General features: G+C 58.1%; 1 protein-coding gene and 1 non-coding gene across 20 annotated transcripts in view; both read left to right on the top strand.

The window, feature by feature from the left end:
- SHANK2 (SH3 and multiple ankyrin repeat domains 2) overlaps positions 1-25,096 on the top strand; it is a 490,708-nt gene that overhangs the window by 415,496 nt on the left and 50,116 nt on the right. The window lies entirely within an intron of this gene.
- On the top strand, positions 5,392-5,541 carry LOC123602863. Its single transcript, XR_006714619.1, has one exon. It is a non-coding gene; the product is annotated as a U12 minor spliceosomal RNA (small nuclear RNA).

The following is a 25,096-nucleotide window of genomic DNA, read 5'->3' as shown; positions in this document are numbered from 1 at the left end:
AAGTTCTGCCATTAGGAATAAAATAATTTTTGTTAAGTCCTCGTCAAGGACAGGAGCGATGAGCCCCTCGCAAACCCCCGGGCAGATCTAAAAGAGGGAAGGGCTTCAAAGGGCCAGGGGCGCTGTGGCTCAGCACAGCTACCCACGGAATCCGTTTTCATGCAGGCCTTTTCAAGGCCGGTGACAGAAGTCCCCCTCAGCATTCAGGGGAGCCACAGGACGCTGCCACTTTTATAGGTCAGAAAACAGTGAGGCAGCGGCGGCCGTCAGGGCCCACCCGGCAGCCGAGTGTAAGTAGCGGGTCACGCGCCGCGCCGGTGATCACACACTTAGGGGTGGGTCCCCGGATGCAGGCTGGATGCAGGGGTCCCGGGGCGCGGGTCTCCACTTCCCCCCCCCCTCGTTCACGGGCCCCCTTTCCCGGCGCGGCAGGTCGTACCCGCCCACCTGCGGCCCTCACACCCACCCGCACCTTCGCACACCCTCCCGCTCCGACGACCGGGGACCACCTGCGCCGGAGACCCGGCCGGAGAACCCAGGCGGGGTCCTGATTGGCCTGGCTTGGGTCACATGACCCTTCTTAAACCAATCACTGTGGCCTGGAGAACGGGAAGCTCGGACTGGCCAGGGCTGGGCCACGTGGGCGCAACCCCTGCCTGGAGAGGGCGTGTCCTCGTGGGTCGGGAAACCGGAAGCTCCGTGGGGGCCACGTGAGCAGAGAAGCCCTGCCCTCGGCGGACAGCGTAGGCAGAGAGGCCGGCGTTGGGACCGGGGGAGACACCACCGCACAGGACACGGGGGTCCTGCCTTCCCTGCTGGGGGTCTCTCTGCAGGTCAGCCCACCAGCCGCCCCAGGGCACGGGAGGGGGGACCTGGCGAGCGCTGCCCCCCCCCCCCCCCCGAGCCAGAGGGCGGGCCCCCTGGGGGCCCGGTGCATCCGAGCAGCCATTGCCGGCGGTGGCTCGCCATCACAGGTCACCAGCTGGGGTGGGGTGGCGGCGGCCGCGTCCCCACGGGGAGGAGGGGGGCGGGGCTCTCCGGTGGGGCGGCTGCCGGAACGGGTCACAGAGGCCACACCTGGCGGGCTCCGTGCTGCCCTTACCCCGCTGCTTCCCTGCAGAAGGGGACAGGCCAGGGGGAGGCGCCGGCCGGGTCACTCTCCAGAGGGAGCAGTGGCCATACGCCACGGTGCGCTGGCTTTGGGGCGATTCACACGCTTTCTCTCCAGCCCGAGGTTCTCCCCGTAATGAGAAGCTCCCCGACTCCACGGAGCTCTGGATTCCAGCCGCCCCCGAGAACCCATTAAGCGCCTTCTTCAGGATCGCCTTTAGTGTTTTTTTCTGAGTTATTAAGCTGAGGAGTTCCCTGCAAGGAGCTTTCGGGGACACAAGGGAGAGGGAAGGCAGTTCGGTTCTCTGTGTGTCTTTCATGGCACTGCCTTTTCCTGACTCCTCTCCCGAAGCTCAGGGCCAGGGGATTTTCAAAGAGGGAGTAGGATCCGCCCTGGGGCTGGAGACAGCTTCTCCTCCGGAAGGATCCCCCCTCGAGCCTCCCCAGATGCATGCCTCCCGGTAAGGTGGAAGAAGCAGCAGCTGCGGAGGAAGCTGATTTCTAGATTCCTCCTGGTGGGAGTTCTCCTCGGATCCCTGAGCAGAAACCATGCCAGCCAGGATGGGTGTCATCCTCTAGCCACCTGCCCCTGGCCTCACAGCCCTCCGTGCATGGGCCCCCAGCCTTCAGTTCCCCAGAAACTGACTACCTGGACCCAGCTCCCTGCTAGTCTAGACTCACCACCCACTCTTTGGTGGCCTGTCTCCGTGTCACAGTGTTTTGGTGTGAATACTCTGGTTCATTTGAAATTCCTGGGGGAAAACACACACTCAGCATCTGGAGCCTCCCTGCCATCCCCACGGAGGACACGGGGCTTAGCACCCGTCCTGTCAGCTCAGGCTGCCATCGCAGAGCACCACAGACCACGTGGCTTCAGCAACAGAGTCATTTGCTCAGAGTCCTGGAGGCTGGAAGGGCTGGTTTCCTCCAAGGCGTCTCTCCCTGGCTTGCAAATGACCTCCCTGCGTGTGGGCACCCCTGCTGTCTTTCTAGACTCTGTTTCCTCTTCTCGTGAGGACACGTGAGGCTGTTAGGGTGGGCCCTCCCCCAAATACAGTCAGGTGCAGAGGTGCTGAGGGTAGGGCTTCAACTTGGTTTCATTGGGGCAGGGGGCAGGGTGGGGACACACCATCCGACCCATGACAGCAGCCCAATAAAAGATGATGTTGTGGACCATTTTCATCAGTTACAGCCAAGAGTGTTTGATGCGGGGTGGGAGGGCAGCACTCCTTGATGATGGTAGTGGTATTCAGCAGCTACCGAGAAAGTTCCAGAAGCATCCTACCATCAAGGAAGGGAAATGGTACATCTGGCCAACCAAGGAACCAAGCACCACTACGTGGGGTTTCTTTGATCGTGTTCGGCAGATGTGGGGCAGAGTAGAGAGTCATGTTTCTGTCCAGGTAATTAAGGAGGGACTTCAAAAGCTTCAGAAGCTGGAGGCTTTCTGTTCAATTATTCAGACTGATGCATCCAAAGGTCTCTGAACAGGAAATAGGGAAGAGATTGCTAAGTAGTTATGATGAAGAGTAAGTGAATTACTTGTCAGTGGTGCACATGTGATCTCGGAGCACCGTGTGAGCTCGTGTCTCGCCAGGTGCGTGCTGTCCGTGAACGCTGGTGCGGGAGGGGTGGGTGGGAAAGGAGGCCCAGTCTCTCGGGAATGCCAGTCATTTCTTCCTTTTCCAAGATCGGTGACCACCTGTGTCTTTGTCAGGCGTGATTACACACTTCAGCGTGAGTCTGAGAGTCTTGGCATTCAGGCCTTGGGGGCCACCCCCCCCCTCCGGGCACCTGAGTGAATAGTCACTGTCCTGGGATGCCTTTGCGTCTCCACTCCCATTTGGGGTCAGCACCCGTGAGAAGCAAGGTAGTGTGGATTAAAAGCAGGGAAGTTTGAGATTGTCTCAGTAAGAATAGTGCCCCAAAATGGATGATTGTGGAAATTTCAGGAGGGGTCATAGGGCTTATTGTGGTACTTCTGATTACTTTTGTCTATGTTTGAGATTTTCCATAAAAAAAGAAACTTAAAATTATTTAAAAAATGCCTCCTTCTGTTCACGGCCATGATGGGAAAACAGAGCCTGGACTTGCCTTCCACAGGAAACGAGCAAAACTCAGACAAAACGTGTGAAACGAGGCCTTGTTTTGACCATGAAAGATGCAAACACACCAGACAAGCCCTATGACTGCCCCGGCGTCCCGCACTGAGTGTCCAGGAGCGAGAAGCCCGGCGCAGGCTGGAAGGATACTCAGGTAGAGGCGGGGCTGAGAGCCCAGGGGCCCACGGCAGCCACCGTTTGCAGAACAGAGTGCCAGAGAGGAAGTAGCTGCACAGAGGGAGTCAGCAAAGCTCCGACCAGCACACTCATCGGTGAAAAGCCAGAGAAAGCATCACCCAAAGGGTCCGAGAACGGTGTCTGGAGCTCACGCGAGATAAAGAGGCAGGGCCTCTTCCTACCCACCAAACTGGAAGAAGAAAAAAAAAACGGAAAATTCATGCAGCATTGGGAAGATACTCAGGAGGGTCCTGCCTTCACACTGGAGAGTAATCAGCCCTAAACTAATCACGTCTCTGTTCTCACCTAACAAATCTTAAAACCAAGACCTGAAACATCAGGCCCTTTCCAGGTCACTTAGCTGCACGCACAACAAAACTCAGGAATATTTATAAGGACACAAAAATGTTCAGCACCCCAGCAAAGTGGAATTTGCAGTGTGTGGCATCCACTCAGAAATTCCAGGTGTGCAAAGAAGCAGAAAACACAACCCATAGGAGAAAAATCAATTAGTCAAAGCTGACCAGGGATTGACGCAGTTGTTAGGATTAGCAGAGAAGGATATTAAAGAATCATAACTATATTCCATAGGATAATAGTGACAGGGGAAAAAATTAAAATTCTCTGCACTGTACACTTAAAAATGATTAAGATGGCAAATTTTATGTTGTATTTCCCCACAGTTAAATTTTTTTTTTATTTTAAAACTCAATTGAAACTTCCAGAGATGAAAACTACAATGTCTGAAATGAAAAATACACAGCATGGGATTAATGGCAGATCAGACATTGCAGAAGGAAAGGACAGTGAACGCAAAGAAGTAATGCTAGAAACTGTCCCAAGGGCGACACAGAGAGAAAAAGGAACCATCATTTTTAAGGAAATAAAACAATAGAGCATCAGTGCACTATGGGTCAGCTTCATGTCAGTATAAGTTCCTGGAGTGGAGGTGCTCATGTGGGGAGAAAGACAGAAAAAATATTTAAATACTGATAAAAATGTTTCAAAACTGCAAGTGAACTGTGAACTCACAGATTGAGCAAACTCAAGACCCCCTGGGGAAAAAGTCCACCAACACACATAGTTTTCCAATTGCTCAAAACCAGTGACAAAGATAAAAATCTTTAAAAAGCCAGCAGAGTGGGGAAAGATGCATTCCCTACAAAGAACAAAGACAAGAATGACAGCAGATCCAGCATTAGAAACAGTGCAAGTGAGAAGTCACAGAGATGCGTCTTTAAAGTACTAACGGAGGAGGAAAACAGAGCTACTTCAAAAACAAAGGTAAAACAAAGACTTCTAAAAAACGCAAAAGCTAAAAGGCTTCATCACTGGCGGGCTGCACTTTAAGAAACATCGAACGAAGGACTTCCTTCAGGTACAAGGAGAATGACACTGGATGGAAATACTCAGAGGAAGGAAGGCACCAGAAATGGCAACAGCAAGACTATGTAAAGAAACGTGCTTACTATTTAAATCCCTTTAAAAGTCATTGGCTTAAAAAAATTTTTTAAGAAATAAAAGTCATTGGCTTTAAATAGAAATAATAACAATGTAGTTTGGGGCTTATGACACAGGGAAAGGTAATAGGTAGGGCAACTGCTAAAGTAACCAAACAAAAAATTATAGCTAATAAGGTGACACAGGAGATAAAATGGAATCATAAAAATATTCAGCCCAAAAGAAGGTAGGAAAAGAGGGAAAGAAAGGGAGACAAAATACATATAGGGCAAATAAAAAATAGAAGATTGAAGTTAAACCTAACCATATTAATAATCACATTAAACGTAAATGGTGCAAACACACCCCAGGTTTAAGGCAGAATTCTCAGGTTAGATGACAAGCAGGACGCCTCCAAGGGGCACACCTTAACTATTAAGACACAGGTATGTTAAAAAGCAAGAGTGTGGTAAGGCTATACCAAAAGAAAAGAAAGCCAAAAGAAAACTTTAGTGGGCATATTAGTATCAAAATAGGTTTCATACTAAAGGATGTTAACAGAATACCTTAAACTTATGAGTAAGGAACACAGTGATTTGGGGTGACACCTAAATCCTCACTGCTGATGTGAGACGAATTTTTGAGTGGGTAAAGGTCATCCCTAAGGTGACCTGCCTGCTTTGCAGGATGCCTGGAAGTCCCATTCTGCCTGTTCCCCCTTTGATTACTGAAAGGATAGACAAGTGCACATGTAAAAAATGAGGTTGGGAAGGTGCTTGCTTCCTATAAGTAAGTGCCTTAACTGTGAAGGGTGTTTGGACCTGAGGTTGGCAACTCCCACAGCACCCCACCTCAAAAAAAAAAAAAAAAATGTTAGCAGAGTTTAAGAATGTAATTTCGTAATGATAAAAGTGTCCATTCTGTAGAAGGACCTAAGAACCATAAACGTGTACGCATCTCATAACAGAGCTTCAAAATACATGAAGCAAAAACTGGTAGACCTGTAAAGAGAAATAGATCCACAATTATAATCAGCTATTTCAATAGCCAATAGAGCAAGTACACAGAAAATCAGTAAGGATGTAGGAAATTGGAACAACACTCTCAACCAATTTGGCCTAATTGACATCTATAGAACTCTGTGCTTTCTTTTCGAAAGCACTTGGAACAGTCCTCGAGATAAACCATATTCTGGGTCATAAAACAGGTGTCAATAAACTCAAAAGTATTCAAGTCATACAAATTTGTTCCCTAGTAGAATTGTATTAGGAACCGATAAGAGAAAGATCTCAGGAAAATCCCCCAAATGCTTATAAACTAAATAATGCTGCTCTAAATAATTCATGGGTCAAAGTAAGAATCAAATGGGAAATTAGGTAGTATTTGAGTTGAATGAAAATGAAAACACAACCCACCAACGTGTGTAGGGCACCACAGAAGTAGTCCTTAAGGGAAATTTATAGGACTGAATGCCTCCGTTAGAAAAGAAAGTGCTCAAATCAATGACCTCAGCTTCCACTCAGAAGCTAGAAGAAAAAGAGCAAATTAAACCCAACATAAGGAGAAAAAGGGAAATAGTGAAGATCACAGCAATCGATGATATAGAAAATAGAACAATAATAGGGGATATAATGACACCTAAAGCCGGTTCTTTGAAAACAGCAGTAAAATTGATAAACTTCTAGCCAAGCTTATCTGGGAATAAAAGGGGGGTGTGGCGGGCACAACCTCCCATAGCAGAAATGAGAGCCAGGACATCGCTACCAATCCTTTCTCCAGCAGATTCCCTTTGTTGCTCTGTCAGAAACCAGTTCACATATGCACGCAGGTCTGGTTCTGAGCTCTCTCTTCTGTTCCATCATCGACTGTCTTGATTACTGTGTCTTCATAATAAGTCTTGAAATAGATCGGGTCAGTCCTCCAGTTGTGTTCTTCGTTTTCAAAAACTTTTTGGGGGATCCTGGATGGCTCAGTTGGTTGAACACCCAACTCTTGATTTCAGCTCCGGTCATGATCCCGCGGTTGTGGGATCGAGCCCCCCATCAGGCTCCACATGTAGCATCGAGCCTGCTTAAGATTCTTTCTCTCGGGGCCCTCGGGTGGCTCAACCAGTTAAGCGTCTGACTCTTGGTTCAGCTCAGGTCACGACCTCATGGTTTGTGAGTTCGAGCCCCGCATCAGGCTCTACACTGACAACCCGGAGACAGCTTGGCAGCTTGGGATTCTCTCTCCCCCTCCCCCTCCCCCACTCGTGTTCTCTCTGAATAAATAAACTTTAAAAAAAATTAAAGATCCTGTCTCTCTCTCCTCTCTCTGCCCCCTCCCCCTTTCACACGTGCTCTCTCTCTAAAATAAATAAGTACATAAAATGTTTACAACATACCTTTTGGCTATCCAAGGGAGCTTGCATCTCCATATGAATTTAGCAGTCAGCTCGTCATTTTCTATAAAGAGCCTGCCGGGATCACACTGAGCCCGTCCACTGAGGAGCGTGGACCGCTGGACCCAGCCGTCACGGAGCATCTGCTGCAAAGCCACAGGGAATCTCTCCATTGCGTTGGCTCGTCTGCGTCTCTCAACAGTGTTTTGAGGTTTCCCGTGTACAGGTCTCCCCAGTCTTTTGCCAAATTTATCCCTAACTTTTTCATACTTTTTTAAGATATTGTGAAGGTATTTAGATTTTTCTGCTCATGGTGGTCTGTTGCTGTTACGCAGAATTACAAGGGAGTGGGGGCAGTGGTCTCCACGAGGATGCTGTCCGTTCCAGTCTACTCGGTGGGCAACCCCGGCGTGGGAGTGGCCCAAGGACGGCCATTCTGCCTCAAGGCTCTTTCTCTGTCACGCCTGTCTGTTGTTTGGGCAGCAGTGGGGTGGGCAAGGGGTGCTCTCTTCCATTTTGGGGAGACGTTGAACTGGCACGTCTTTTCCGGAAGAAACTCATCACTTCCTACTAAGGCACCAAATGCCAGTACCCTTTGCCCCCGCCTCTGCCCTTCCGGGACTGTCCCCTCCAGTTCTGCTGGCCCAGGTGGAAGCTCGTGGAAACCACCCACGCAGCCCCAGGAGGGCGTTAGTCCAATAAGACACAGGGTGTCCCCGCACGGCTGTGCAGTGGAGCTGTTGCAAAGACGAGGCGGCTCTGGGGTCCTGCTAGGGGACGACTGCCAAGCAAATGGCTTTAAGCGAAAAGAGCCTCAAGCAGAGCAGCGGCCGAACGCATTACTCTCGGCGTAAGGAAAAGGCGCCGTGTGCGGGAGCTCTTCCTCTGCGCTCACCTTTTCTGTGAACTCAAAACTGATTTAAAGGGGCGCCTGGGTGGCTTGGTCGGTTAAGCGTCCAAACTCTCGATCTCGGCTCAGGTTGTGGTCTCGCGGTGGCGTGTAAGTTCGAGCCCCACGTCAGGCTCAGAGCTGGCGGCGCAGAGCCTGCTTGGGGTTCCCTCTCTCCCTGTCTCTCTGCCCCTCCCCTGCCTGCTCTCTCTGTCTCTCTCGCTCTCAGAATAAATGAATAAACTTAAACTGATTTAAAAGATAGAGCCCTTTAAATTTAAGGGAAAGACACGAGAGGCACAGACGCGCCGAGGAGGCCAAGTTTGGTGGAGGGGTTGTGTGTCTGTGTCAGTTTCTTCTCACGTCCACGAAACCAGGTGCCTCCTTGTTGATCTTGCGTCTCCCTGTTCAGCTCTTTCTCGGGACAGTGGTAGACGAGCCGTGTCCCATTTGGCTCAGTTGCCCCGTGCCTGGCACAGAGCCTCTCTCTCAGCAGATCTTCAGAGGTCTCCAGGGGTCAAAGCCGTGGGCTACATTCTTTCTGGAATGTTCTCATGGAGCCACCTCGCATCCCTCGAGGGGGGCACTGAGACGTCCACCTGTTACAGATGAGGCGACCAAGGCACAGGGAGGGTGAGTCATTTGGTTAAGGTTGCGCAGCTAAAGGTGAAGGGCTGGGATTTGCACCCAGGCCGTCCAGCTCGAGGCTGAGCCCTGAACGCCGGCCCAGCCAGCATCTCTGTGGCGGTGAGAGGCACCCACTGTGCGGGGCTGGGCACGTGTACGGGGCGAGCCTGATGCCGGCTCACAGGGGGAGCCCGTGGCACCGAGCCGCCAGCCCAGGTGTGCGGTGAGGAGTCTACACTTGGCGGACAGCCGCGCCCCCACAGTGAGTGCCAGAGGGAGTGGACCCAGGGTTCCCCTCCCGCTTTCGCCTTGTTCCAGGTGGCATTTCGGTTTCTTTGCTTAAAAGACGAAGGATAGTCAGACTTTCTGGTGGCATTTATTCTCCACTGGCATTTAAGATATTCGCCAAGACTGTCATTTTGAAGGGGGAAAACGTTCAAATAGTAGCAGTGACTCAGACCGGGACTCGGCCCCCTCGTCTGGCTCGGCCCCCTCGGAGTCGCTGGGGATCTCAGCACCGGGCGGGCCTCTGCTCCAGGACAGCCAGGCCGAGTGGGGCCTTCTGCTTGTCTTTAGGGGCTATGAGAGCGGGGTGGCCAAGCGCGGGGTCTCGGGGGGCGTGAGCGTGAAAACCATGAGCCTGCCCTCACCCTCAGTGCTACTGGCCTGGCCTCTCTGTGTAGAGCTTGAGGGACCTCCTGGCACCACGTCCGGCCTCGAAGCCAGGGCTGCTAACTGGACCCCGGGCTCCTTTGTCTCTGCTCCACCATGGAACATCCTTCCAGAAGGATCCACGTGGAGCCCCGAGGCTCTCAGCCTCTCCTTTCAGGCTTAGCAGCAGGGACTGCAGGGTGGACGGGCCTGGGTTTAACCCTTACCTGGAGACTTACTACTATGTGATAGTATGTTTGCGTGCTTTTTGTCTGTAATTCACACAAGCCTGAGACCAGTCGGTGGCTCTGTCCCCAGCCCCAGGGACAGACCTGCATGCAGGAGGCACTCGGTAAACGGAGAGTGATGAGTAAAGCTTTTGGTGTGATGCCTGGTAATGTAATGAGCCCTTGAGATATGGAAGCTGTTAGGTCCTTATGAGTCATAGCAGCAGGTGCCAAGATGTTTATGGTCGTGGCTTTGTAAAAACATGATCAGGTTCCACATGCGTGTCTATAACGGCTTTATTCATCATTGCCAAAACGTGGAAGCACCCTCGAACAAACTGTGGTCCATCCATTCAATTCAATATTATGCGGCTATAAAAGGAAATGAGCCCGCAAGCCACAGAAAGACCCACGTAAGAGGAACCCACAAATGCATACTGCTTTGTGAAGGAAGCCAATCTGAACGAGCGAGGATCCCAACTCTATGACATTCTGGAAAGGGCAAAACCGTGGAGACGGTAAAAAGATCCGTGGTTGTCAGGGCGGGGGTGGCAGGGGGAGAGGGCTGGACAGGTGGAGCACGGGGGAGTCTTAGGGCAGTGAAACTATTGTGTGCCACTGTAATGTCGGATACGTGGCAAAACCTATAGAAAGTACGTGAAGCGTGAGCCCTGTGGGCTTCAGTTCATGAGAACGTAATCAGGATTGGCTCATCACCTGTGGCAAATGTAACACACCAGTCAGCGCAAGGTGTGAATAATAGGAGGGAAGGGATAGGTGGGAATTTGCCGTAGTATCTGCTCAATTTTTCTGTCTGTAAACCTGAAAGTGTTCCAAAATAGAAAGTCTCAGAATAAAGTCCGATCGGGCACTTACAGCCGAGAGTGGGAGTCTCAGGGAACCTGTCACCCAGAGAGTACGGAAGGGAAGGGGCTCCAGAACCTCCTGCGGATCCACACAGTAGTGACCATGACCTTGGAGCCTGTGTGGGGAGGACTCCCTCCGGACGCCGCCGGGGACGAGGTCCCGGGAAGAGCGTGAGATGTCCAGAAGCGGCTGGCAGGTTGGGGAGGTGGGTGTCTACTCAGGAGGACGTCACGGGGGGACGGAGACTTGGCATTTTCTCCTCCTCGTGCACCTGTGGGGAGGTGCCCGTGGACCCGGGAGTTCCTGGCACACAAGCACGGGCCACCGCTGTCATCTGCCTGCACCCCAGAGCGGTTATTTTGCGGCTGTCATGCACACTGGGCACTTCCTGCAGCCAGCGGGCAACCTCTCGATGGCCACCTGCGCTGTTTCGGGCTGTCCTTCCCTTGACTCAAGCTACGACTTCCCTACCACACACGGGCTCGCAGTCTCTTGTACGGCACGCAGCTCGACACCGTGGCCCCGGTGCCCGTGCCCTGCACTCAGGCTCGTGCGTGTGCCTGAGCTCTGGCCACGGAATGGGAGGGTGGCCTGTTCTAAACCCCCACGAGCCACCTCCGCACCCTCCACCCACCCTGCGCCTGGATGCAGATGAGCCCAAACCCGTAAGCTCCATGTTGAAAAGGGCAGCGCCCAGGACCCTGAATCGCCCCCTGGAAGCCAGCTGCCATTTCTCGGGACTTTGCCCGGAAGAGAAGGAACTTCCCAAGGGACTGAGCTCTCATTCGTTAGGGGCATTGGTTCTGGAAGCCGGCTGAAGGAACCTAGGGATATATCACACATCCTGACTTTGAACCCCACGTAGCCCACCTAATCACTTGAAACCCAAGAGTGTAGAGGTAAAGGGGACCTTTGAGAGCCCGGGTCAACCCTCTCGCTTCCCCAGATAGGGGTCTTGTCAAAGATTACAAAGTCATTTGTAGAAGGACTAGAGCATCTGGGGTTCTGACCCTGGCTCCCTGCCCCTCACCACCCGTCCCGTGGGCATGACCTCCGCCAACAACGAGTCAGGAGAGGAGTCTGGGCCAGCAGCTGGGAAGGGAACGTATTGTTGGAGACTGCCATGGGCTGAGTTGGGTCCCCAGAATTCATATGCTGGAGTCCCCTGCCAGCTCAGAATGTGATCTGAGGCCATCTGGAGATGGGGCCTTGGAGGAGGTGATTAAGGTAAAGTACGGTCACCAGGGGAGGGTCCGATCCAGAATGCACGGGGTCCTTGTAAGAAGAGGGGGTTAGAACTCAGACATGCACGGAGTGACGACCCCGTGGGGCCACGGGGAGAGGACGTCCGTCCACACACAAGGAGAGAGGCCTCAGGAGGACCCGGCCCTGCCCACGCCTGGACCTCAGGCTCCGGCCTCCAGGACCGGGAGACAATGCATCCTGTGGTGCGAGCCCCGACTATGGGACCGTGTTATGCTGCCAGAGCGAACTCACACAGAGATTGTTGGAACTGAGTCCAAGGAGAGGTCAGATAGACCCCAGCTCACCGTCTGCACGAACACCCTCATGTGTTAGAGAAACGCTGCATTCCCGCTGGACCGGGCTGGCCCTGCGCACATTACATTATGGGTGGCGTCCGTTCTCTGGGCACTCCTCCAGGAGAGGACCTTTGGGCCACAGGTTTAATTAACACCCAGGATGAGCCCAAGGTGACCCACTGTCTGCCCAAGCTCAGCCTCTCCCCACGTGGGACCGGGTGGAAAGTAGCAAGCAGCCTTCCAGATGAGAGCCTGGGGGCCGGTGCCGCAGAAATGAGGCATCCCATCCCCTTTGAGAGTTAATCGTTTGCTTTGGGGATTAATTTTTCAGTTGTTGGCTTTGAGTTAAAGCACTCAGTAAATTACTCGTCGTGATGTGGGACACGTATGAGCTAAATGGAGCTATAAATCTCCCAAGCTTGGTGTTAAAGCCTGAGCCTCAACCCACGCTCCCTCCAGGAGGGGCCCACACGTGCTCTCGGCTGGGAGACCGGCCGATCCGTGATGCCTTCTCAGGGCTCCCCTGGGCCAGAACCCAGGGCAGACCTCCTGCGGCCTGGCCCGGGCCAGAGAAGCTCCCAGCGGGTTCTACTGGATCCCCTCCTCCCCGGAAGTGCCAGCTCACTCACTGCCCCCTTGTCTGTGCGTCTTTCCCGGCCAGAAAGCCCATGCCCTTGAAAGGCCCTCAGTGTCCCCGTCACTGCCCCGTCTTTGCCCTCCCACCCTCACATATCCTGGTCATGATATCCTTCAAAACCAAAGTCAAGGCCCGCCTCCTCAAGGACCCCCTGCAGTCTCCCTTTCATTGGGCTTCCAGTGGCTACCTGTGAGCTCAGAAGCCACGTGGGAGTATCTCGGTGCTCTTCAGGTTTGCATGCCGTCCCCAGGAAAGCACGCAGACCCTGGGAGGGAAGAAGCCCACGCACCCTCAGTTCCCCTCCGTGTCTTAGGCTGGGAAGGTGCACAGCATGAGTGTGGTGAGTGGAGGGGGGCAGTCCCTCAGGGTCACCCCGCCGGCCCCCAGCCTCCAGGCAGCACCGACTCAGGGGCCCCAGGCCAATGTTCCTATGTGTTCACACTTTTAGCGGGAGAATTCGGAGTTCCGACACGCCAGGGGTCGGGAGGAGGAGAGAAGGTGACGTGTCCCCAGTAGGGGCCACGTGCCCCTGTGGCTCACAGGTGATGCAGGGAGGGAAGGGTCCACGTCTCCACTTTGATGGCACGGGTTCACTTTATCGCATGGTCATAAAACCGAGGCTCTATTCCTGCTGGGCTTTGGGGAGGGTATTGAGTATGGAAAACCCCGAGTCAGTGTAAAAAAAAATAATAACATATATGGAACCCAAGCAACGGGGCCAAAACCAGGGTCTTTGGAACCCAAATGATAAAGGTGGGGAGAGTTACACTGTGGAGACACGATTACTATCCTATCACCCAGATGTTTCAGACCAAAGTCAGGTAACAATAGCTGGGTGGATTATGAGTCTTCGGGAATGGCGTCCACAAATTTAAAACAGGAGGCCATGCCAACCTCCCGCCGCCGACCTGCGTTCTTCAGGGTCGGCCTGGCCATCTGGTGGGGGTGGGAGAGGCTGAGGATGACCATATGAGTGGGTGTGAACCAGACTCCGCTTAGGGAGCCGAGTGGGGATGTGGGGTCTGTGCACTTGAGAACATCAACGAAGGCAGAGGCAGGCGGCCTCGGGAGGGGAGGGCTGAGCCCCCCGGGAAGCGAGGTATTTGGAGACACAGTGAATGTCCTCGGAGACCGAGGTCTGGGAGGGTGGGGGCAGGAAGAGGAGCTGGCTTTCGAGGCCTCTCCTCCACCCACCCCAGGCCCTCTGGGACCCTCCCAGACCGCATCACCCTTCCCAGGGTCCTGTGGCGCACGGACTGGTGTCCACACGCATGTGCTTATGGCACTGAGTGGCTGATCCCTCTCTCCTTTACTGTCCACAGGTGTTCCCGGGCACCCCCACCCTTCCAGGTCCTGCCTACGACGTCCCTGACCGATGGGGGTGGGTCATGGGGGCACAGGTGCCGGGACTCCCGTTTGTAGCCCCTCCAGGGCTCAGGCCGGCGTCCGAGCGCCCGAGTCGACCCAGGTGCCCAGGACAGAAGGAGGTGTGCTTTTCGGCTCCCCGGAGCCAGTCTTCCTCGTGGGGCCTCTTTCCCCGGGATTCTCCGGGGCCACAGGGTCTCTGCGACACCAGCAAGGCCTCCTCAAATGCTCAGCGCCGTCCCGCAGCCACGCCGGGCCCTGGACAGCCGCACAGGGACCCCGCTGCTGGGCTGGGGTCCCTCTCGGGGAGGGGCGATGGAGCAGCCAGCCCAGCCCCGCCCCCCCGACCCCGCAGCCAGGCCACACGGCCCCTCCTAGTGGTGCTTCTGGGAACACACTAGCCCCTCCTAGAACGCCCACCCCGTGCCATTTCGACTAAGGAAGGCCCGAGACCCACTCACGCTGGGCTCCGCACAGCGGCTCGTGGCCACCACAGGCGGGAGGGACGGGGGGGATCCTTAGCCTTTGGCAAACGCTGCCTTTCCGCTCACTGATGCCCGTTTCTCTACGCCTTGCTGGGTCCTTCCAGCCAACATTTCCACCCTCGGCTGCCCGTCGCGTGAGCCTCCACTCGGGCGAGTGACGGCGTGAATGCCGCTGGGGACAGATGATACTCTTGTATCTTCCTATTTGCGATTTTGAGGACCTGTGTTCCAGGGTCTCGGTGGGCAGACGGCCAGTACGGTCTCACGGATACAATCTGCAGGCGCCATCAGGAGGTGGCTGAGGGGTGGATCGGGGCTCCTGTGTCTGCAGACGCATCCCCGCTGGGGTGCCGTCCTGGGCCATCAGGTCCCCAGTGTTAGGCTGTACCCATGGAGGGGGTGCGCACGATGGCGGGCTTGGTGGGAGAAGCCACAGAAAGTAGCAGTAAGGAGCGGGGCTCTGGCGTTCCCCGGCCACTCCCCCCAGAGCCGCCGTGCCTGCCCCACCTGTGTGTCGAGGCCCCTTGAGGGCTCGCTGGTCTGAAGTCTGGGCCGAGAAGTTCCGTAAGCCAGACCGCGGCCCCCGACCCCTGCGGGCAGGTGTGGGTGTTAGCACGTCGGGCCGTCTCCTGGTGCACGGATGCACCTGGGGTTCGCTTCCTGGGGCGGCCGCCTCAGAGCGCCACCCACTGTGTGGCGAACACAGAAATTTGTTCTCCCACAGCCTGGAGGCCGGAAGTCCAAAATCAAGGCGTGGGCAGGGCTGTGCTCCCTTGAAGGTGCGAGGGGAGGGTCCTTCCTGCCGCCTTCAGCTTCTGGAGCTCCAGGCGCCCCCGGGCTGGTGGCCGTGTCCCTCCTGGCTCAGCCTCTGTCTTCACACGGCCCCTCCCCTGGAGGTGGGACCACATCTCCCCCGTTTTAGAAGAGACACGTCATTGGATTAGGGCCTTTCCTGATGACCCCAGCTTAACTGAATCACGTCTGCAGAGACCCTGTTTCCAAATAAGGTCACATTCACAGGTTCCAGGAGTTAGAATGCGGACACATCCTTTTGGGGGAGCACCGTTCAACCCACAGTGACCCCTGATCCCAGCACACACAAGCCTCCCCTGCAGACCACACCCCGAGCCCTCGACGACCTGCCTGAGACTCGGTGCCCTCCCTCAGGGACAGGGACACATGTGCAAACGGGCATTGCAAAGAGTGGGCTTCCAAAGCAGGACCCAAGGACAGCCTCCTGGTACCCAGCCACCCCACCCCCCCGCCCCACCAAGTGCTGTCGTGAGAGGGGGGTTCGGCAGCCAGGAGAACAAGGCCAGGGAAGTGGGCGGAAGGAAGGAGGCAGGACACAGACCGGGGGTCCTGGGAGCAGAAACCTCCCCACACAGACCTGGAATGAGGGGTGGTCCCAGGAGGAAGGGAGGTTTGGCAGCCGATTGCTAGAAATGGTTGTGTGTCCCTATCTGCGTCTAAGGCTTTGTTCAGGAAGATTGTCGTTTTATGTGAAAATCCGGAGCAGCGATTTCAGACAGGAAGCCCAAGTGGTGAGGGCACCCCCCCCCCGCCATCCGCCGGAGGGAGGGTCGCTCGAGAGGACGGGGGTCCAGGAACATCTGACCAGGGATGGCGCACACGTGGCTCCCGGGACCGGGCCCGAGGAGGCTCCCGCCGGCCGCGCTGCAGGGGGGACCCTGGCAGGAGGCATCGGCATTTCCAGCTCTGGCCTGAGCTGATAATGAATTTGTCTTCACTCTGTCGCCACGGAGCTCGGACCTGGGTTTCCAGGGACTTGACCGCAGCTTCTGAACTCTTTGCATGTGATCGTGGGCTTCCAGCATCACGGGGACCCAGGATCCCTGCCGCAGAGGAATTCACGCTCGGAAACCAGCTGCCTAGAACGAGCCCTCGGACTTTCAAGTCAGTTCTGCAAACTGGGAGTTATTTTTCTTTTCCAAGTGGCTCCGGCCCTCCCCGAAGGCTGAGAAGTAAGGGTAATTCTCAGACACCCGCTCCAGCCAGGCCCACGTGCCAGTGGTGGGCGTAGAACGGGCAGGGGCAGGATTCCGCCCAGAAGGTCGGCAGCTAGAGGGCACGGGGAGAAGCCCAGGGCGGGTGGGAGCGTGCACACCGCGTGCAAGGAAGGCAGAAAGCCCACGGCCGAGGTCCTGGGCCCGCAAGGTCCGCACAGCCCCCCGAAGGAGTGCAGGGAGGGGCTCGTGCTAGAGGAAAGGCCGCAGCGAGCAGGGCATCGGGGCAGCCGAGAGCCGTGGCGTGATAAATACAAATAAATAGGCTGTTAATAAGCATCAGCTCCTGGCCCTGAGTCCCTAAACCCCTTGGAACTTACTGTCTCTTGTTCGCCAGTGAGATGGCTCCTGGGGGACCCAAGACAGCTTCAGGGTGGGTGGCCACCGGAGTCAGAAGGGATCTTACGATGAGAGGGTCAGAGCTGTCAGCCCCGCCCCCGTACCCACCCCCCAGCGGGAGCTGGCAAGGGGGAAGGGAGTCCAGTGATCCGGACAGCGGGGCCGGGAGAGATTGGGGTTGGAGGACCCGCAGAGGCACGAGGAGATCCGGCGCCCCCCTACTCCGCCCCTCGCGTCTCTTCCGTCGGGCAGCTCCGGAGCCGGACCCTTGATAATAAACTGATGAGCATAAGGAAAGCACTTTCCTGGGTTTTGTGAGACGTCCTAGCAAATTACCCAACTGGAAAAGGAGATCATGGGAACCCCCGGTTCGTAGCCGGGCAGGGTGGGTCAACGTACACGTGGCCTGGACTTTGGATGGCACAGATGGAGAGGAGCCGTCACGCGGGACCGAGCCCCCGCCGCATGGGTCCGCGCCGACCAGAACGGACTGTGGGACCCCCAGCTGGCGTGGGAGACTGGAGAATCGGTGTTGGAATGACATATTTGCTGTCAAACACACACACACACACACACACACACACGCACACACAGAACAAGAAATGCTCACTGTTTATTGAGCACCTATTACGTGCCAGGCACCGTGCTAACGGGGTACGAGCGCGACCCCATCTAATCACACCGACAGCCCTGAGAAGTCAACCCAGTCGCTAGGCTGTGCTCAGGTGGGGAAACTGAGGCACAGAGGTCAGACTCCGGTTCCTGCGGTGAGCTTAAGGTAGATGCCCTCAGAGGAGAGGGGCAGCGAGCGGAGGCCGCGGGCAAGCAGGAGCCGGACCACCCGACGCACAAGTGGGGGTCGGGCAGCGGGCTCACCAGCTCATGAGGAGGAGACGCACACCTACAGAAGCTGACTGGCCACACCGGGCGGACCTACACCAGCCAGACTAGTGGCTCAGCCGGTGCACTCAGCAGCCACGGAAGCCGCGTCCATCCATGTCTCAGGCAGAAAGAGATGTGGCCGCCGTGCAGGGGCCGTGGTCACCCACCGAGAACGGTCCAGGGGCGTGCACTCAGGCCGGCCCCACCACCCCCGCGGCACCCCTGACTTTGCTCTCCTTGGCGTCCACTAGCTCTGAAGGTCACCGTCCCCAAAGGGCTCCTGGACGGGGACGTGGACAGTGGAGCCCAAGCCGGAGCCTCGCCCATGGGGGTGCCACGAGCTCCCCTCACCTTGCACCTTGCGGGGTCCCTTCTTGACTCAGAATCCGGGCAGGGTCTTGGGGTGGCCCCTGACACATTCACTCCTTTGTTGCCCGACAAGCTAAGGGCAGGTCGACATTGCCCTTCCCCGTGGCGGTGAGACAGGACTCCAGGTCATGGGGGCGGATGGCCGGGCTTCCTACCTGCTTTTGTCTCCCATTGAAAGCAACAGCCAAGTCACTGCAGAGTGGTGGCCCTGCTCCCGGTCCCAGGACCGCCCTGACCCAGTGGCTCCCCCCTGCCTTTGCTCTGCCGAGGGCCCCTCCTGGCTCACAGACGGTCGCCTCTGGCTGTGCGCCCGTGTGGCACAGAGAGCCAGCTCTCCAGTGTCTCTTCGTGCAAGGGCGCCAGTCCCGTCAGGCGGGGACCGCTCCCCCATGACCTCACCTGACCCTCCCTACCTCCCAAAGGCCCCACCCCCGAATACCATCCCACTGGGGGTCAGGCTGGAACATCAGAATTTGGAGCAGGGGGTCACGAACGTTCAGACCATAACAAACGGCAGTCGTTACCGGTTGGCACAGGAAGGTCCCGCAAGTGAGAAGCCCACCTTCGGGGCCCCTTTTACCCTCATGCAGCTCTGAGCGGGGGGCCCCGTGTTACAGATGAGGACACCGAGGCGTGGGACTGTATCACGCCTGTCTGCTGGCTGTGGGGAGCAGGGGTTTGAACCTGGGCACCCCACGCCTGGAAGAGGTGCAGAGGGGTGGGTGGCGAGGCCAGATCTCCCGACGGGCTTGTTTCTTGCCCTTTCAGGGAGCTGTCTGGCCAAACAGACACTCGTTGGCCGGTCGCCTTCCGGCGACACCAAACTGGGCACGTGGCTCTTTGGTGCCTTTCCCAAACAGGGTGCCCTCTGAACTAATAGTCGGCCAGCCGACACCCCGCTGGGACGGTCGTGGGTTCTGGTCGCCCGCCAGCCCCCCACCGCCCCCCAGTCCCGTCCGCCAGCCTGGCACCCGTTACTGGAATGGATTTGCCGGCCATCCTCGGGCGCTCCCGGGGAAGCCCGGTCAGCGTCTCGGCTCCCCTGGCACCCAGAGCGCTGTCCACACGCTGACGGAGCCGTGAGGGTCAGGAGCCCTGCGGGACCGAGGCCCCGGAGGCAGGGCTGAGTGCTGACTGCGCCAGCCTCCCGGAGCTGCTTGATGCCACGCGGGGCCCCCCAGCCGGGTGCTTCAGACAACAGGAGTTTCTTCTCTCCCAGCTCTGGAGCCAGGCTGACTGTGAGATCAAGGCGTCCGCGGGGCCCAGCCCCCTCCAGAGGCTCTGCAGGAGGACCCGGCCTCGCTCCCTCTGACCCCCGAAGGCTCGTGTGTCCTCACACGGCTCCTCCCTGTGTGTCTTCTCCTACCTGTCAGGTGAATAGGGCCCCCCCAGGTCATCCAGGACGAGCTCATCGTGAGATCTTGAACGTTACCGCATCCACGAAGACCCCATTTCCAGATAAGGTCACAGCCGCAGGTCACAGGGCTTAGGACGCGGACATACCCTTTAGCAGACCACCGTTCAACTCCCTGCCTAGCGGGTTGGTCATCTCCCTGCCCCCGCCTCTCCCCTCGGACGAGGCATACGGTCGGCGCTCAGAATCGCCCGGCAGGCCGCTGTGATGCACCCAGGGACTCAGTGGCCCCTGCACGGAGGAGCTGGGTGGATCCTGGGCGGTAAATCCCTTCTAGGCACCGTCGGCAGGGTGCACGACAGCCTGTCCTCACTGCCGGTCCCTCCCGCCGAGGCCGCCCTCCGCACAGTGACGGCTGGGGCCAGACCGTCCCCCCTTGTGGGGCTCCGGGCGCACCGTGGGAGGTCGGTCCAGCTGTGACAACCAAAATGCCTCCAGACCTTGCTCAATGGCTCTGGGGTGAAGGCACGATCACCCCGCCGAAAACCACCGCCTGGGACTACAAACCGGTCCCAGAGCCTCGCTCCGGCCGTCAGCGCCCGCCAGCCCGGGGAGCCTCTCGGGCCTAGCCCGCCGCGCCCTGCAGAACCGGGCGTCAACTGACCTGGGCCCACCACCTGCCCCCTGGAGCGCAGAGCTGGCCGGGTCGGGAGGGCGCCCTGTGGAGCCGCCAGGCCAACCTCCGCAGCCTCCCACCTGCCCGCTTTCGGGTTTTGTTTCTTACGAAGCCGAGGACGGTCGGTCTGGGACGAGAGGGTGTCAATCATGCCCTTCGCCCTCGGCTGACGGAGCAGGAGACGCGGAGGCTGCGGTCCGGCTGAGTGGAGAGAGAGATGCCCTCGGATGAAGAGGAACCCCGATGGCGGGCGGGCGGGCACCAAACAAAATGCGGTCTGTCCACGCGGTGGAATAGTACTCGGCCCTTAAAAGGAAGGGGATGCTCGCACCTGCTGCAGCAGGACGGACCCGAAGGCGGGACGCTGAGGGACACGGGCCAGACACGCAGGGACGCGTGCCACACCCTCCCACTTCCGCGAGGGCCCGACGGGAGTCACACGCGTGGACCGAGAGCAGGACGGTGGGCGCTGCGGCGGGGGGAGGGCGTGTGCGCTGACGTTCACGGGGCTTCAGTCTGGGAAGATGGACCACCCTGGATTTCTGTCTCACCGCCACGTGGACACACGTAACGCCACAGAGCGACGCATCCGAACGTGGCTAAAGCGGCCCATTCCGTGTTACACGCCTTTTGCCACCACTCAAAATAAAAGATCACCGGGCCGGTCCCGAGGTGCCTCCGGAGGGGTGACCGAGAACGTCTGGAGGTCTCTGCCGTGTTGGCTTTTCCTCCTGGTACCAATCACGAGGCCACGGCTCCCGGCCATCGGACGCACGTCGGACACCGCGGTGGGCACCTCGCCCGGGTTCTCACGTGGGCGCACCGCGGCCCTGTAACGGGGCGTTCGGATCGGCATCGTCCTGCTCGCCCTGACCTCGCAGAAGAGGGTGCGGTGCTCGGTCTGGAAGCGGCAGGATGGGCCCCGACTCCGTTCCTCCCCGGGGACCCCCTGGCTGGCCTCACTCTCGTCCTCGCCAAGACGGACGAGACCGGCCCGCCCTCGCAGGGAGGCCTGGAAGACGAGCCTGTCTGCCTCCTCACTCTTGTGAGCTGAATTACGTCCCCCTGAATTCATACATTGAAGTTCTAACCCCTCCGGGCCTCAGAATGTGACCTTATTTGGAATTAGGGTCTCCACAGATGTGAGTGGTTAAGATGGGGTCTTCCCGGGGCGGGTGGGGGGGGGGGGCCTCGGTCCGGTGACCGATGTTCCTGTAAGGAAGGGAGCTTGGACCCAGGCAGGCGGGCAGGCAGGGAGACACCGTGTGAACGTGGGAGCGGAGATGGGGGGAGGGGCCCCGAAGATGGTCAGCAAACCACCAGAAGTGGGAGGGGGGGCCCGGGACAGACTCCGCCTCGGCCCCCAGCAGGAGCCAGCTCTGCCGGCTCCTTGATTTGGGACGCCCGGCCTGCAGACTGAGACGGCACGTTTCTGTGTGTTTCGTGACGGTGGCCGCGGGAAGCCCGGACCCCCCACGGGAAACCGGCCTACGGGGTCAGGGCTCCGGGGGGCGCTGTGGCCCCACGTTCTGTGCTCCGAGCCCTCAGGTCTGCCCTGTGTGGCACTGTCCTCGCCGTGAGCCACGCCGTCAGCACTGGGTGTAGAACAAGGGGGCACGGGCCCCGAGGACGAGACGGGCCTGTCCTGCCAGCTCAGGGCTTTTGTGGCACCAGCTGGCGGGCTCGGGAACTTCCTCGCCGACGGGCTCTTCTGGACCGAGGGACCAGTGATTCTCTGCGGGGGGCGGGGGGCCCTGAGCCGGCGCCCAGGGTGGTCCCCACGCTCGGACACGTGGCCACTCGTGTCACCATCGTGAGCTCTGCCTTTCTGCTCCAGAGTTGGGCTTTTCCCTGGAGGCTGGCTGTGCCCAGGGGGCTTGCTCTGACTCGGGGCCATCCGGTCTCATCCCCAAGGGGCCCCTCCGTCGTCCCCGGAACACAAGTGACCTGGCTTCCCGCTTCCCCGTTTGTTTCTTGCTCTAGAAATGTCACCCCGGGGGCGCCTGGGTGGCTCAGTCAGTTAAGCGTCCAACTCTTGATTTTGGTCGTGGTCTCACAGTTCGTGAGATCAAGCCCCACGTTGGGCTCTGTGCTGACAGCACAGGGCCCGCTTGGGATTCTCACTCCCTCTCTCTCTGTCCCTCCCCTGTCTCCCTCTGTCTCTCCCAAAATAAATAAACTTAAAATGTTTTTAACGAAAAGGAAAGTCCCCCAGCTTCCTCTTTCTGTCCCGACTCAGCACTGACCAAGGCCAGGGCACTGATCATCTTAGAGGACAGCAGGGAGCCACCTCCTTAGCATCGGCTCAGGGCCAGGGACGGCTCCCCCAGAAGCCACTCTCCCTTTGCCCCATCCTGAGCCTGGCACAGAGGCCCCACATGCCATCCAGAAGAGGCCCCGGTGGGCGGCTTTGCTCCCCTTAGCGTCCTGGGCCCAGCCCCTCGGGACGAAGGCTCAGGTAGCCACCGAGCTGCCCAGGGAAGGAATAGAGGACGTCTGGAGGGTGCACGTACCCAGGGGCCCCATGGGGCCGGTGGGCCGTGTGTGGGCGGCACACCCCCCCGCCTCCCACATTCATGGACCCTGCTCTCCTGATGCTGGACCAGGACCAGGTGGCTGAGTGGGGGTTGGGTTTCACGCAGTCCAATTTTTGGACACCCTGTCAGGGGGTCCCGGAGCCCCCCATCTACCTGTAAACGCACAGTCCAGCCGGGCAGGTGACCGACCTGGGTGCCCCGAGCAGTGGCTCCTAGGCGTAGGGCCGAGGACGGCCGCCCAGCCCTGCACCCACCCGGTCCCTGCCACCAAGGCGCCCCTGGGGACGGAGGCAAGGCCGGCCACGCAGCATCAGCAGCAGAAGTGTGTGCGTGTTCCGGGGTGGCCGCCGCAAAGCACCACGAGCCGGGGGCTTGGAACGACACAAATTTATTCTCCCGTGGTTCTGGAAGCCGCAAGTCCCAACGCAGTTATCACGGGGCTGAAATCAGGGTGTGAGCAGGGCCGCGCCACCCCCCACCCCCCCGAGGCTCCTACCCGCCTCGTCCGGGGCTCCAGGCCTGCGTTCCTGGCTGCCGGCCGCGTCCCTCTGGTCTCTGCCTCCGCCTTCACGTGGCCTCCCCGCTCTGTGCGTTCTCCCCTCCGCTGTCTCAGGGGCACCTGTCTTGGGACCCCAGGCCCACCCTAAATCCAGGGTCATCGCATCTTGAGATCCTTATCTTAGTTACATCTGCAAAGACCATCCTTCCAAATACGGTCACATTCACAGGTGTCTAGGGTTCGGGCACGGACACGGCTTTCGGCGGGACACCAAGCCCTCCTTGGTCCATCAGGCCTAAACTCTGGGTGTCGTCGGGAGACCAGACCCCCGCAGGGGCTCCCGTGGAGGGAGGGGCGCTCAGGGAACAGGTGGGGCGCACTCTGCCGGCTGGGGGAGGAGAGATCCGGGCTCAGGAGCCGTCACCACTTTCCTCCCCTGGACCCTGGACGACTGCAGGCATCCTAGCTCCCCTCTCCCTCCTGGGGCCCCTCCTCACCCACTCTGCTGTCTCTCTGCCCCGGAACCGTCCCGGTCTGGCCAGCAGCCTCCGGCAGCCCTCACTGCTCCCTCCCTCCGTCTCCGGCTTTCCCCAGCACACGACTCACCAGTGCCTCTGCCCCGCTGCCCGGCCACCCTCCTCCCGCCCTCTGTGTCTTCCTCACCTCCCCTGTCCCCAGGCCGCCCGGACGCACCTCTCAGATGCGTGTCCCCTGTACCAAGCTGCAAGCGGGACCCCCTGGGCCAGCCGGCACCCACTCAGCAGATGTGTTCGGCATGACGTGCCCAGGGCCAGCCACATGCTGGGGGCTGCAGAGAAGGGAACTAACTGTGCCCGCACAGGACCCTCAGGAGAGAGGTGTGGAGAGCGGTCGGTCCTGTCCCGGAGGGCAGGGTTTTTTCTCTCAGCTGAGGAGAGGAGAGGAGGACCCAGCCTTCCCAAAGAGCCGGGGTCTGTCACTGATCGATCCTTCTGACTTCTCATGAGAGCTGTGGGCATAATGATAACAACAGAGCAGCACCCACAGGCATGGGAACCTGGAACCTCTGAGTTGGACGACCCTTTCCCAAGTTTATCAATTACGGAGTAAAGACAACCGAAGTGAACAGCAGCTTGGAAACAACTTGGAGGTTATTTGGTCTTTAAATCGGAAGGTGGAGAGTTGAAGGCATTGATTCAACAGGTCAAGGACACGAGAGCTTAAATTCTCTTGGCCATCACCTCGCTGTCACAAGACGGCTGCTGGCGTTCCAGCTGTTAGCATCCACATTCCAGGCAAGAAGGCCAAAGGAAGTGGCAGCTTGGCACCTATATTAGAAAAGCCGAACTTTCCTGGAAATTCCCAGCAGATCTGCACCTGCGTCCCATTGGCTAGGACCATACTATGCATCCCCCCACGGTTTCAAGAGAAGCCAGGAAATTATTCATTTTAGAACCTGGGGGTGTTGCTGGGCTAAACGGCATCAGGATTGCGGTGGGATGGGAGAACGGGAGGCCAGCTACCAGCCAGGGTCCTGGCCGTCCTGCCGCTCTAGGCCCCTGGGGGACAGATATCTTCAAGCCAGAAGCTGGAAGCCCCCGGCCTGGGAGCCGGTGGGGAAGATGCGGGGAAGACAATGAGCAGCCTGCTGCAGCCCCCTCCCCACCCGCAGCCTCACTGGGGAGCCCCTCTTCTCGCTGGGCTTCAGTGCAGAACCTACCACTCGACACTCGAAGGCGCTCCGGAAACACTGCGTTTGTCTCCCGGGGGGAGAACACTCCTCTGCTTTGTTCTGCCCCCACAGTTCCCTCCCCCCCACGGCTCCCCCCCCCACCGACAGTTCCCTGGCACAAGAAGTCGGAGCCACATCGGGGATGCCTGACTCCCAGCGCTCGTGGGGAAAACTGAGGGTGGCCACCCGACGCCAGGCAGCGGG

The sequence above is a fragment of the Leopardus geoffroyi genome, chromosome D1 (genome assembly GCF_018350155.1).
Source record: "Leopardus geoffroyi isolate Oge1 chromosome D1, O.geoffroyi_Oge1_pat1.0, whole genome shotgun sequence".
NCBI classification, from domain to species: Eukaryota; Metazoa; Chordata; class Mammalia; order Carnivora; family Felidae; genus Leopardus; species Leopardus geoffroyi.
This window is presented reverse-complemented; position numbering and strand designations above follow the sequence as displayed.